This window comes from Pinus tabuliformis, chromosome 9, assembly GCF_031772625.1.
Source record: "Pinus tabuliformis cultivar Carrire ecotype Pingquan chromosome 9, CPIR1, whole genome shotgun sequence".
Classification (NCBI taxonomy): domain Eukaryota; kingdom Viridiplantae; phylum Streptophyta; class Pinopsida; order Pinales; family Pinaceae; genus Pinus; species Pinus tabuliformis.
The window spans coordinates 295524129-295536638 of NC_142307.1; positions in this window are offsets into that span (position 1 = coordinate 295524129).

Consider the following 12510-nt stretch of genomic DNA (forward strand, 5'->3'; position numbering starts at 1 on the left):
TGTTTTGACTTCTCCACTTTTCCATTTGTTCCAGGCAGCAGCGGATGCATTTGATGGAGGCTCAACAATATTGCCTCTCACATGATCTAACACTCCTTGATTCTCAAGGGTTAGATCGATAGACATCTTCCATCCATGATAGTCAGCTTTCTCACGGAGCTTGTCCTCGGCAGGAAAGAGTGTTGAGGACCCCATAGTTCTTTTAGGATAGCCTTGCCAATCTTCTTTTCGATGATTGCTCTTGCTCTTGCTCGGGCTTTGTCTTCACCTCAAAGCTGATACCATGTTAAGTTATGGTATGTTCTATTCTCATAACAGTTTACTTCTTTTTCTTATTATATTCCACAGATTAGCAATCACATGTACATAAAGTAAAGTGCAGATAGAACATTAAACGATCGACAGAAAACAAGCCAAGACAAGAGACAAGATGTGGCAGCTAGCCAGGGACAAACCCCAGAATGTGTAGGGAAACCCTTTCATCAAATCTTCTTTTATCTTCAATAATTCAGCAGAGAGAAATAGTACAATAAATCTGATTCATATCAGCAGTAGCAAACACTAGATCAACAGCATCAGCATTAGCGGCTTCATTATCAAACTAGGGCAGATGATATCTCACAAACTGACCGTCGGATTGACTTCATTCCACCACCAAAAGTTTCGGCTTCCAGAGGAGGTTCAGATGAACCTACAACGTAGTTCAGATGAGGAGATCTTCTAGGCCACACAGGTCAATCTTTACTTCTGCAATTGCAGCTTCAGTTTCAGCGGTTTCCGGCTTCAAACTAAGGCAGTCGATATCTTGCAAACCGTTCATCGGATTGACTTCATTTCACCACCAAAAGTTGCGGCTTTCAGAGGAGGTTCAGATGAACCTACAATGCAGTTCCAAAGAGGAGATCTTCTAGGCCATGCAGGTCAATCTTTACTTCTGTAGTTGCAGCTTCAGTATCAATAGCTTTCGGCTTCACATGTGTGAGAGAGAGACCCATTTCAGCGCAGTAGAGAAGAGACTCATTTCTGCGTAGTAGAGAGAGAGAGAGATGTGATGAGATGAGTGAGTGCAAATGAGGAAGAGTCCTCTTATATTTATACACAACGTTGGTGTTTGAATAGATGCGACTGTTGGGCTTCCGAGCCTACATGAGTTGTAGGTCGGCTTGATAATAATTCCATAATCAAAATAAATTCATATCTCCATGAATACTTATCGGAATCGGACGATCTTTATATCAATCCTACACCTCTCAATGAGAGGAATCTAATAAAAATATTATCAGCCATGAATAAGATGACCCACATGAAGTTTTTCCCTGGTTTCCAATTTTAACAATTACACTTCACATTTCATCTTCTCTTGAAGTTGTTTAGCACAAGGGCCAGAATGTTTTTTAGCACTAGGGTTTCAAGCGAAGCCCAAGCCGGTTTCGGAGGACTTCGAATGCCTCCCTAGTTGTAGACTGAAGGAGTCTACTTCAATGTGGAAAAAGTCGAATTCGGGATTAAATCGGCAAGGGTCAAAAAGTTGAAAAAGTTGTTAAAGTCAGGAGTTTTTTGAAAAAGTCGGCAAAATTAAAAAAATACAAAAATATTCATTTTTTTTAAAATTCAGACTTTTTCAATAAAATCCCGACTTTTTCAAAAAAAAAATAAAAAATCGTTAAAGAAACTACCTCATTCATGATTTTTTGGAAAAAGTCCTGATTTAATCCCGATTTTTTCAATTGGGAAAAAATCGGCAAAAAATCGGCCGATTTAATCGGCCAGCCAAAAAAATCGTGTTTTGGGGATTTAACCCCGATTTTTTCCCGACTTTTTCCACACTCTACTTCAAGGCTTCCACAGAGCTTAACCTTCACCAGTTGGATCAGCAAAGCGCATTCCTAGGTACAGAAAGAAAATCAATTTGGTCATCTACGCAGGCTGAAGAGGAGATTAGGGAATAATACTTGCAGGGATTTTATCTTGTAGGGAAAGTGAAATTTTGGTGGCAATTTGTGGGCCTAGAGCTGAGCCATTTTTGTGGGCCGAAGTCACTTGCTTTTGGTAGTGCGTGGGCCTTTCTAGCAGAGCCTACACAAGTATAGAGAGGAGCAGATTGGGAGGCTAGAAAGCTAGTGGTTTTGGCATCCCTAGAGCGAGATTTTTAGTGGAGAGTGGATTCTTCAGTGGAGGAGGTTGTGGATTGTTCCAGCAAATAATTCTTTCAGCAAAACGTAGCAGCAGCTAGCTAGGCAACTCGCAACATTTTGTGGGTTTCCTCTTAGCTTGGAGTGTAGCCAAACCCTTGCTAGGTTTTTGTCGATATTTGGAGGAGAGGCCATAGCTGAAATTTCAAAATTTTCTTAGCACTATATAGGGAAAAATTCCAGTAGGGCATATAGCCAACTAGAGAGCCACTTGCACCCTTTTGGAGGGCTTCTTCATCATCTAGATTCAACCCAAACCATTTCTAGGTTTTTTAGGGTTTAGTGAGAGAAGTCTGGGGCTAAAATTTCAAAGCATTCCAAGGAGTATTTGACCTTCAGAACATCATTTCAGCCAATAACAGATTATTTTTGGGCAGTGCACATTTCTTGTTCCGGGTCATTTCCCCTTCTGGGTTCGAGATCTATCATCTGGGTCTTGCATAGCTTGCTTGGCAAGCCCAGGTTCATTTCAGCTCATTTTATGTACTCATTCCCCATATATTAATAAAATGGCTCGGAATCTTTTGTTGGTGTCTATTGTGTTTTGATTTGGGTTGTGATTCTTTATCTATTTTGTTGTTCCTTGTACATTATTTCAGTATTACTGTTAATTTTTCCATTAGGAATATTACACATATTTCTTCTTTTGACAAGGTCATGAAGAACATCCCTTATTTATTAATTCAAATACATCCAGAGTTAAGATATTAATTATGACAACCAACCATAGCTACAAAATTCAACCCTTTATTCATGTTGGTAGAAATTATTTGCTCATGTAGGTATCAATTCCCTGTTAGAAAGTCAAGACGAAGAGGCCTTCTTCAGATTGTTCACATCGTTTAACCTATCTTGAGAGCTCTATTGATGTTTGTAGCTCGAGCAAGTACTTATGCACAGGCCTATGTGTCTAGGCATGTAGAATTCACCCACAATCTCCTTAGGTACTTGCTCTAATGTGAACAAGTTGCTAATGTAACTTAGCCTAAATCTAACTTACAAAAAAGCATATATTATTATGTTGCCTCATTGACCTAAAGAAACTTATGAAAAGTAAAGAGAATTAGCTTAGTGAATATGTTTTAATCTCAATCGTTGATCTCAAGTCAAGTGACATTTAATCTTCGTCGTCAATCACTTCGAGGATTAGGGTTAGGGATTTAGCTCAATGTAAAGTTATAAAAGCAAGGCTAGGGAAATGGGAAGGACACACCACATCAACACAAGAATGAGAGAGGCATCTCAATGAACAGTGTGCTAGGTCTGAGGGACTACATGGAGGTTGGAGATCCAAATCTGCAAAGAATATCGAGCACCGATCTAGAGTAGATCTACTGGATTAGATCCAAGGTTATATTGCATTTTGTATTTTCTCAATTGGGCCATTATCCCAGGGCGAAAGCCTAAGTAAGTTTGGTTGATTAATGAAAAATTTTGATTGGGCACAATCTATGTGTCATTTTATGAGATTGGTTATTTTATTTTTGCTTTCGTTGAATGTTACGAACCTACATGTGTAAGTTATTAAGTAGATCTCACTTATGCAAAGTTAATAATTTACCAGTGCTAGGTTTAACGAAATCTAGCATGGTATCCATGCCTAATCTCTGAAAACCAATCTCGGAATTACAAGAAGCCAAGTTTGCACAATATCATCGAGCCAAGTTCGACCACAATTGTACAAAGACAAAAAAAAAATTAAAGGGGGTTGAGATCATAGGCAATACAGTGTACAATCCGATCGGCTCAAGAAAAAAAGGAAGGGGCTGAAAATTTATTTTGTGGTCGTAAAGAGTTTCAGTAAAAATTAAAAATTAAAAAAAAAGGAACATAGGGGGGGAAGGTGCCAGACAAGCCTGACAACCCACCTCACCGCCACAGCAACCACCAAAGCCACTCAGCTGACAGTCATGCCCAACAAAAGCAAAGCCATCAAGGCATATGCAACCGATGACGCAGAGCACGAGACAACCAGCTACCAAAAGGAGCCGAGACTTGTGTGTGTGGTCCTAGTAGAGAGTCAATGTCTAAGTGCACAAGGGTGTCGGGGAGCCCTATGCCACTGGAGCAAAAGGCAACCAGCCACAGACAGACTTGACACCAACAAAGAGGTCATGGGTAAGTAACGGAGGGTCGATAAGCCAAGTAAGACATATTCATCACCAAGCCACACGAAGAGACGTGCATGGAGTGTAGTTGGGCACGAAAGGGATAAGCTGAGAGCACCAACAAAGGATCAGTTGGAGGTACAGTAGGGGTTTGGGCAGCTAGCGGCGATAGTAGGAGGCCGCAATCAAGATGTGGAGAAGACTACAAGGGGAAACACAGGCTGCAAGTCCAAGAAATTGCCGCAGTAGCTGCCAGGAGCTACGAGCAATAAGGAGGTTGCAATCAGAGCCATAAGACAACAGACCGCAAGAGTTGGTCGACAATCTACAGAAGGTCAGGGCAATTATTGAATACATCGAGCACCAGCCGTAGTCGTAGACAAAAGCCACCAAAGTGACAGTGGACTAGTTTGGGTGCCTAAAGGCCTAGGTAGAATATTATTTAAGAAGTCTTTGGCAAGATTTGATTAAAAATGGTCTTAGTGGATCTTCGGTACAACGATAGATTAGACAGACAGTCAAGCTGCCTACCTTGGAGTGCCAAGGTCACCTTGGTACTCAAGGAAAATGATCTTTAGGAGATTGTTGAGACCAAGATCCCAAAGTCCTTAGGTCATCAAAAGAAGGCCCTTCTAGCAAAGAAGGAGATAAAAGCGTAGAGGCTACTTATGGATGTCGTGAAGGAACATTTTATCCCTCACTTAACTTAGAAGAAGATAGCCAAAAAGATGTTCAAAGCACTGGTAGAATTATATCAAAGCAAGACAATAAACAAGAAGATGATATTGAAAGATATGCTCCAGATTACACATATGACTAGATCTGACTTAGTGATGAGTTATCTAATGAAGATCGTGTAGATTTGTGATCAGCTTGCAGCAGTAAGAGAAAAGGTAGAAGACACAGTACTAATAAATGTGGCATTGAATAGATTCTCAGAATCATGGGATTCGTTCATCAGAGGAGTTTGTGCTTGAGATTAACTACTCACATTTGATAGGCTCAGTGATCACTGCATACAAGAGGAAATTAGGTTACAGTCAAAGAGAAAAATCAACAAGCAGGGAGATGAAGAGAACATGGCTCTAAAGAGTTTGAGCAAGAGTGAGGAGTTGGCCTCACAGCCAAAGAACAATTGACTAAGGTGAAGTGTTTATCTTGTAATAAGACATGACATTATGCTTCATGATGTTTGGAGAGGAAGAAAGGGGAAAAGGGTACGCAGCCAACTGTAGCTATGTCAGCAAAAGCTCACAAGGAGTTTGCCATGAAGTTCAAGACAAAATTCACACTTGTTTCCTATGTTACCTCAAGCACATTACCAGTGAGTGCGTGGTTGCTAGATAGCAGAGACATAAGACATATGATAGGAGCACGAGAGTAGTTCACCACCCTAACCGAGTGGGACTCAAAATTGGATGTGAAGTTAGCAGTTGATATGAAGCATGCAGTTAAGGGGGTTGGAACAGTGTTATTCCAACTTCAGTCAAGAGGTTGGATGGAAGTAAGGCATGTGTTGTGGGTGTCAAAACTTGGGTGGAGTTTGATCTCAGTCTCAATGATCGAGAAGCAAGGGTTTGGTGTAGTGTTCCGGGATGGACAAGCACTAATCAAACGCAGGGGATCTAGCTCAGATGGTGGCCACATCATTGGAGTTAGAGAGAGAAACTTGTGTAGGCTAAAGGACCAGCCTATTCGAGCAACGAAAGGAAGCAAAGTAGTGACAGAGAACGGGGAGCAAGTAGTTTCGAAGGCTGGCCAGCTCAGAGGGAGTTAGCCTTCAAGTTCAAGAGGGGAGGAGCAGTTGTCAACTTCCTCCCAATGTATTATGAAGGTATCTTGGTATGACATGACCTTATAGGATGTTCAGGAGCAGATCTTCGAGGATAATGGCAAGGAAGTCTTCCAATTTAGAGGGAGCACAATAGCAATGGATGCAGGTCCAAGATCAGAGCCAGTTCCAGGTGGCAGAAGTACCTCCCTTGCTAAGAGAGAGTGTTGATCTTTGTAGTTCAAGCAATTACTTCTACACAGGCCTCTGTGTCTAGGCGTGCAAAAGTCGCCCACAATGCCTTAGGTGCTTACTCTAGTGAGAGCAAGTTGTTAATGTAACTTAGCCTAACTTAGGAAAATAGGAAAAAGCACATAATAATATGTTGGCTCGTTGAGCTAAAAAACTTAGGCAAAGTAAATTACTTTAGTGAATATGTTTTAATCTCAACCATTGATCTCAAGTCAGGTGAGATTTAATCTCGACTATCAATCACTTTGGAGATTAGGGTTGGGGACTTAGCTCAATGTAAAGTTACAAAACCGAGGCTAGGGAGATGGGAAAGACACACTACAACAACACAAGATTAAGAGAGGCATCTCAATGAGCGGTGTGTTGGGTTCTAGGGAGTGTGGGGAGGCTGGAGAGCCAGATCTACAGAGAAGATCAAGCATCAATCTAAGGTAGATCTACTGGATCAAATCCAAGGTTATTTTGGATTTTGTATTTTCTCAATTGGGCCATTATCCTAGGACAGGAGCCCAAGTAAGTTTGGATTATTAATGAAAAACTTTGATTGTGCATAATCTATGTCATTTTATGAGATTGGTTATTTTATTTTTTCTTCCACTGAATGTTAAGAACCTAGCTATGTAAGTTATTCAATAGATCTCGTTTTCGCTAGGTTAATAATTTACCAGTGCTAGGTTTAACGGAATCTAGCAAGCTCCAACACTCAATTGCGTTTCATCCTTGGACCAATGGTGAGATAGGGATGGCGAAGTAGACTCTCGTACAACTTTTGCATATGTCCAATCATCATAACCCTCATAGTCGGACCCTAGACTCACCTAGCTTAACTACAATTAAACAATACACAACTCCATTGGAGACAACCTTTTGGAATCTTACCTTTGCTTCCAAACATGTCTCCTTAGACGTTGCACACACCGTTCTACAAACTCCATCAATGCCACAAGTAGAAGAAAAAAGCAATAGAGTCCATTCCATATATATAGAGTTCATACTCATAGATAGGTTGAGAAAATCCTCACACAATCCTAGAAAAGTTTAAGTAGCATGATAAATGTCGCATTGTTTATACATTCAAAGTGGGTGAACAAGTCTAGGTGCACTTAGAAAAGAAAGGTTCACTAGCCTGCGATAGGGATTAAGACCACCTCAGTATGGTCGATGTATTATCCTCGATGCAGTTAAAAACTTAAAGGCAATGAATTTCTATTGGAAATTCCTTCATACCCCAGTATACATCCAGTTTTTAATGATGAAAAACTCGAGCTTTATGACTCTCCATAAAAATCGCTCAATTTGGATGCAAAGTGAGATACCATTCACCTCACTCATAGCCGCACAGGCAAGCTCATCCAAACAGCAACCATTATGTTATGCTAAGTAGCTAAAGCTGAGAAATACTCATATTAGACTAAATGATATACTTTGGAACATCTGAAGGTGAAGCGTCCTCAACTGAATGTGGAAACAATGCAGACCCTTACTCTCCAAGTGGGGGAGTAGGGGAGGCAGCCATCATTGAGCTACTCGGAGATACGGACTGCGGTGTGGAAATAGATGGCTTGCTACTGTTGATGATGTAATGCCCAATTTCAAATGAGCGTCTTACTTTGCCAATAGAACTAGAGATAAGATGAGATAGGACAGATAGTTGAGGAAAAAAAGGTCTATTCTAGGGTGGCCTACTTTTGGTTGGATGTTTGGCCTACTTTTGGTGATCTTCTTTTGTGTCTAAGCTCTGAATCACAAGGGCTGCTCTGCTCTGCCTGATACTGCAGAGTAATCACAATATCTTTGGCAGAATATCTTGAATTCAGACTGTTGGAGTATCCCAAAAAAGTGCTTGTAGCAATAAAAAATTTTCTCCAAAAGGGCTAGTAGGACTATTTTAATATACCCTGAACCCCAAGGTGTACGGAAGGTGGTGAAGGCAAAGTGCGTTTTGTCGGCATGAAACGTGTGCATTGTAATGAAATTCGATCTGACAGACATTTCAGTGTTTAAAAATAAAATAGATCAAATAGAAGAGAAGAGTAACTAAGTGGGTATAGTTTACATACATCTGATCCATTTACTTTAACTCCTCGTTGTTGAAGAGCGAGGCAGGGGAAATCGAGAAGCCGGTGAGAGTAAGAACTTCCGGTTTTGCTTGAGGGACGAATGTGAATGACGGTCCATATTTTTTGGGCCACACGCCTCCTTGCTCCGCTCATCCTTTCGCCCGCAATGTTATATTGCAATTGAAGAAGCAGACACAGCACTCCAATGCTACTGTTTATCAACTGTTATAATAGGCAGTCTCTAGCGATTCCTCGACGCCTTTCAACCCAAGTCTGGCTCTTGGATGGATTGTTTCACTTTTTATGCTAATGCTGGCTCTTGGATGGATTGTTTCACTTCTTATGCTAAGGCTGGCTCTTGGATGGATTGTTTCACTTTTTATGCTAAGTCTGGCTCTTTGGATGATAATTGGTTTTTTCTAAAGAGACCTTCCTTCCCCTCTCAAAAAGTATAATTTTTTTTATTTTTTTTATGCAGGAAATAAATTAAATTAAATCAATTTTTGTTTATTTTAATTCTAAATTTATTAGGTTGAGAAGGTTGAAATTTATTTTATTTAAAATAAAAAAAATTATATGTCAAGAAATTTGATGTTAATATTTAGTAGATTCGGAATTAAGATAAATCTAAAATAATTTAATTATTAATTATAATTATTAGTTTTTTTTAATGTAATTTGATCATGAAAGACATTTATCTACATTATTGATCACAAAAGTCTCAGATCTAACATTATTACCCTATACGGAAAGGAAATGGTTGATAAGACTCGACAATTTGAATGAGCTCGACTGCAAGTGGCTAAGAAGAAATCTCATCTTACGTTTCTCAAAAGATGTAGGAATGCATTATTAGTTCCAGTGTTTGCGTGTATTGCTCATCCTTTGAACCGTGACCCAATCCTAAAGATGTGATTAATCTAAAAGACATTTATCTACATTATGGATCACAAAAGTCTCAGATCTAACATTATTACTCTACACGGAAGGGAAATGGATGATAAGGCTCGACAATTTGAACGAATTCGGCTTCAAGTGGCTAAGAAGAAATCTGATCTTACGTTTCTCAAAAGACGCAGGGATGCATCATTAGTTTCAGTGTTTGCACGTATTGCTCATCCTTTGAACCATGACCCAATCCTAAAGATGTGATTAATCCAAAAGACATTTATCTACATTATGGATCACAAAAGTCTCAGATCTAACATTATTACCCTACACGGAAGGGAAATGGTTGATAAGGCTCGACAATTTGAACGAGCTCAATTGCAAGTGGCAAAGAAGAAATATGATCTTACGTTTCTCAAAAGATGTAGGGATGCATCATTAGTTCCAGTGTTTGCGCATATTTATCATTATTTGAACCATGACCCAATCTTAAAGATCTAATTAATCCGATAGACATTTATCTACATTATGGATCACAAAAGTCTCAGATCTAACATATATCAATATCTGATAAGTATCAAAACACTTATATTATAATACATTTCACATTACCAAAACATAAAAATACAAAAATTAACTAAATTATATATATCTCCAGATTTAATCCCATTTTATTATAGAGATTTTTAACTAACTTGTAAATATGTTTTGTTACAATATCGTGACTTATCAATACCTTAAACCTAAAAATCCATAACTTATTTCATATGACAATTGTTCATATGATCTTTTTATTATTGAATTTAATTAAAGGAATCGTATAACTACTTTTTAGATAAATCTTGACATTTGATCTTTACATACTAGTAAATGCTCTAAAATATTCAATGAAAATTAGATCCCAACTATCCACCTAATAATTATTAATAATTAAATTAAATTTCTGAAAGTCCTATTCCAAAATAGATAATTATATTGGCATAATAAAATATGAATTTTAATAATATTTTTCTTTAAGAAGAGTCTTTTCAGTATAAATCACAGAGGAGAAAATTTTGTCGACGCCTTTCGAACCAGCTAGTGTGGTTCATATGATAATGAACTACACTAGTTGGTTCGAAATGCGTCGTCCAAATTTTCTCCTATTTGATTTCTACCGAAAAGACTCTTCTTAATGTAATATGGATCACAGAAGCATGAATTCAAAAAAAAACAAAAAAAAAAATGTATATATATTTTTTGGTAAAGTATCTATTTATTAATCAAAAGGAGAGTACATAGATATCAAAATGCAGGTAGTCTCACCCCAACCGAGTTTATTGACCAATGTTATCACCATATTACAAAATCTTGTTGCTGGAACTGCCCGGACTAGTCAAGGCTCCCCTCCGCATGGGTTGGGAGCAAGAAATACGCGGCACAGGTCGCATGGTGAGTGCCTAAGAAGACGCCCCCAATATAAGACCTACAATGTTCTTTAGAACCTCCTGACAAGTCATGAACCAAGCGAGTTGGACTCCAACCTCAAATTATCCAGCAGGAGCCTTCCCCTCAGAGCTTACAACCACCACACACTAGCCAGGAGGGAGGCGTGCTCACCCACAATTAAGTTTCGTGCCAGCCAAACTGACGATTCGTCCTCACCTCTGACATGGGAAGCATCTGGGAGAAAAAGGTGCAAGTAAAAAGACTTGACACCAGAGCATAAACACTCGAGAGGTGAATTCAAGCCAATTAAAAGCCGAAGCAAACTCCAACAAACCTCCCTGCAACCTTCGAGACCAATCATTGCTCACCCAATTATGTGTCTCAGAATTTTAGAATAGAATCGTAGAGAGGAGTAACCAAAAGATTTCCAAGAGACAAAAGACCCATGCACCATCCCAAACATAGAAAACACTTAGGGAAAAAACTATCGAGAAACGCAGGTATGGACACTAAGACCGGCCATCTTACCATGCAAATTGTCCTCAATCCGCTGACAAAAGCGAGGAACCATTATAATGTATAATATTATAGTTTTAATATTTAATTATTATTATAGTATTGTAATATTTATTGTATAGTAAATTTAATGATTGAGAATATATCTTTTCTCTTAAAATATTATATGTCTAAATCCATAGGAGATAGAGTATGATACAATCTTATAAATTTTACTAACCAAATCTTTATATATAGGTGTCGCTTAACTTACAAATAAGGGAGGTCTTATAGCTCACATTAGTATTTGGCTAGACTTTATTCTTAAAAGTAAATTATTATTATTATTATTAAATTTTAGATGGATGTGGTTTCCTTTCTCAAAGGTTTATGCTAAATAATATATTAAATCATAATAAGTTAATCGTAATGTTAAATATAAACTATATTTTAATGTTAAATAGTTTTATAATATTATTATATTCATAATATTAAATTTTGTATTTGTGAATTTTAAAAATAAAATTTGAAAGGAAATTCAATTAGTCGTAGTCTAATCAGACTGTTTTTTTGCCCTGAAAATCATGGAAATTCCGGTCATATTTTGATAAAACCCAGCAGGAATTTTTCTAAATCTAAGTTATAGCTGTTAAATTTCAATATTTTAGGTGCCCTAGAGGTTTTTGATGGTGCTGAATTCATTTCCACCATTAAAAGCATTATTCAAACAGTGCTACTGCAAGATTTTTTATTTTTATTTTTTTCCCGAATTCTGGCCACTTTTGGTCGTCCGAGCAATTCATCCACCTCGGTAGATGACTCCATTGAATTATTATAAATATTATATAAAACATAATTTCGATGATTAATTATAACTTCTATGATTCATATTTTAGTAAAAAATCACATTCAGATTGTTGAGTCAACGCGTTTGGAATCACTCAGTGTAGCTCATCATCGAGATTAAGATGAAGAGTGAATTTGATCCCAACATAAAAATAAATAATGTAAAGATGGAAAGGAAATTGATCCCTAAAGGTTGGAATGTAACACTAAAAAATAAAAATTAATATAACAATTTTTAATCAAGAGTTAATGTAACATTCATAAACATAAAAATAAATAAAAAAGATAATTAATAATAAATAATAAACATATAAATAAAGAATATAATAATATAAATAAGAATAAAAAAGCATGATTTGTTAAAAAATAATCGAAAAAATTAAAAGTAGGTTTATATATAGCATATATAGTGGCCAATATCTCTTGGAGAGCCAAAATTCTTATTGCTCAGTTAAGGACTAATTCTCATC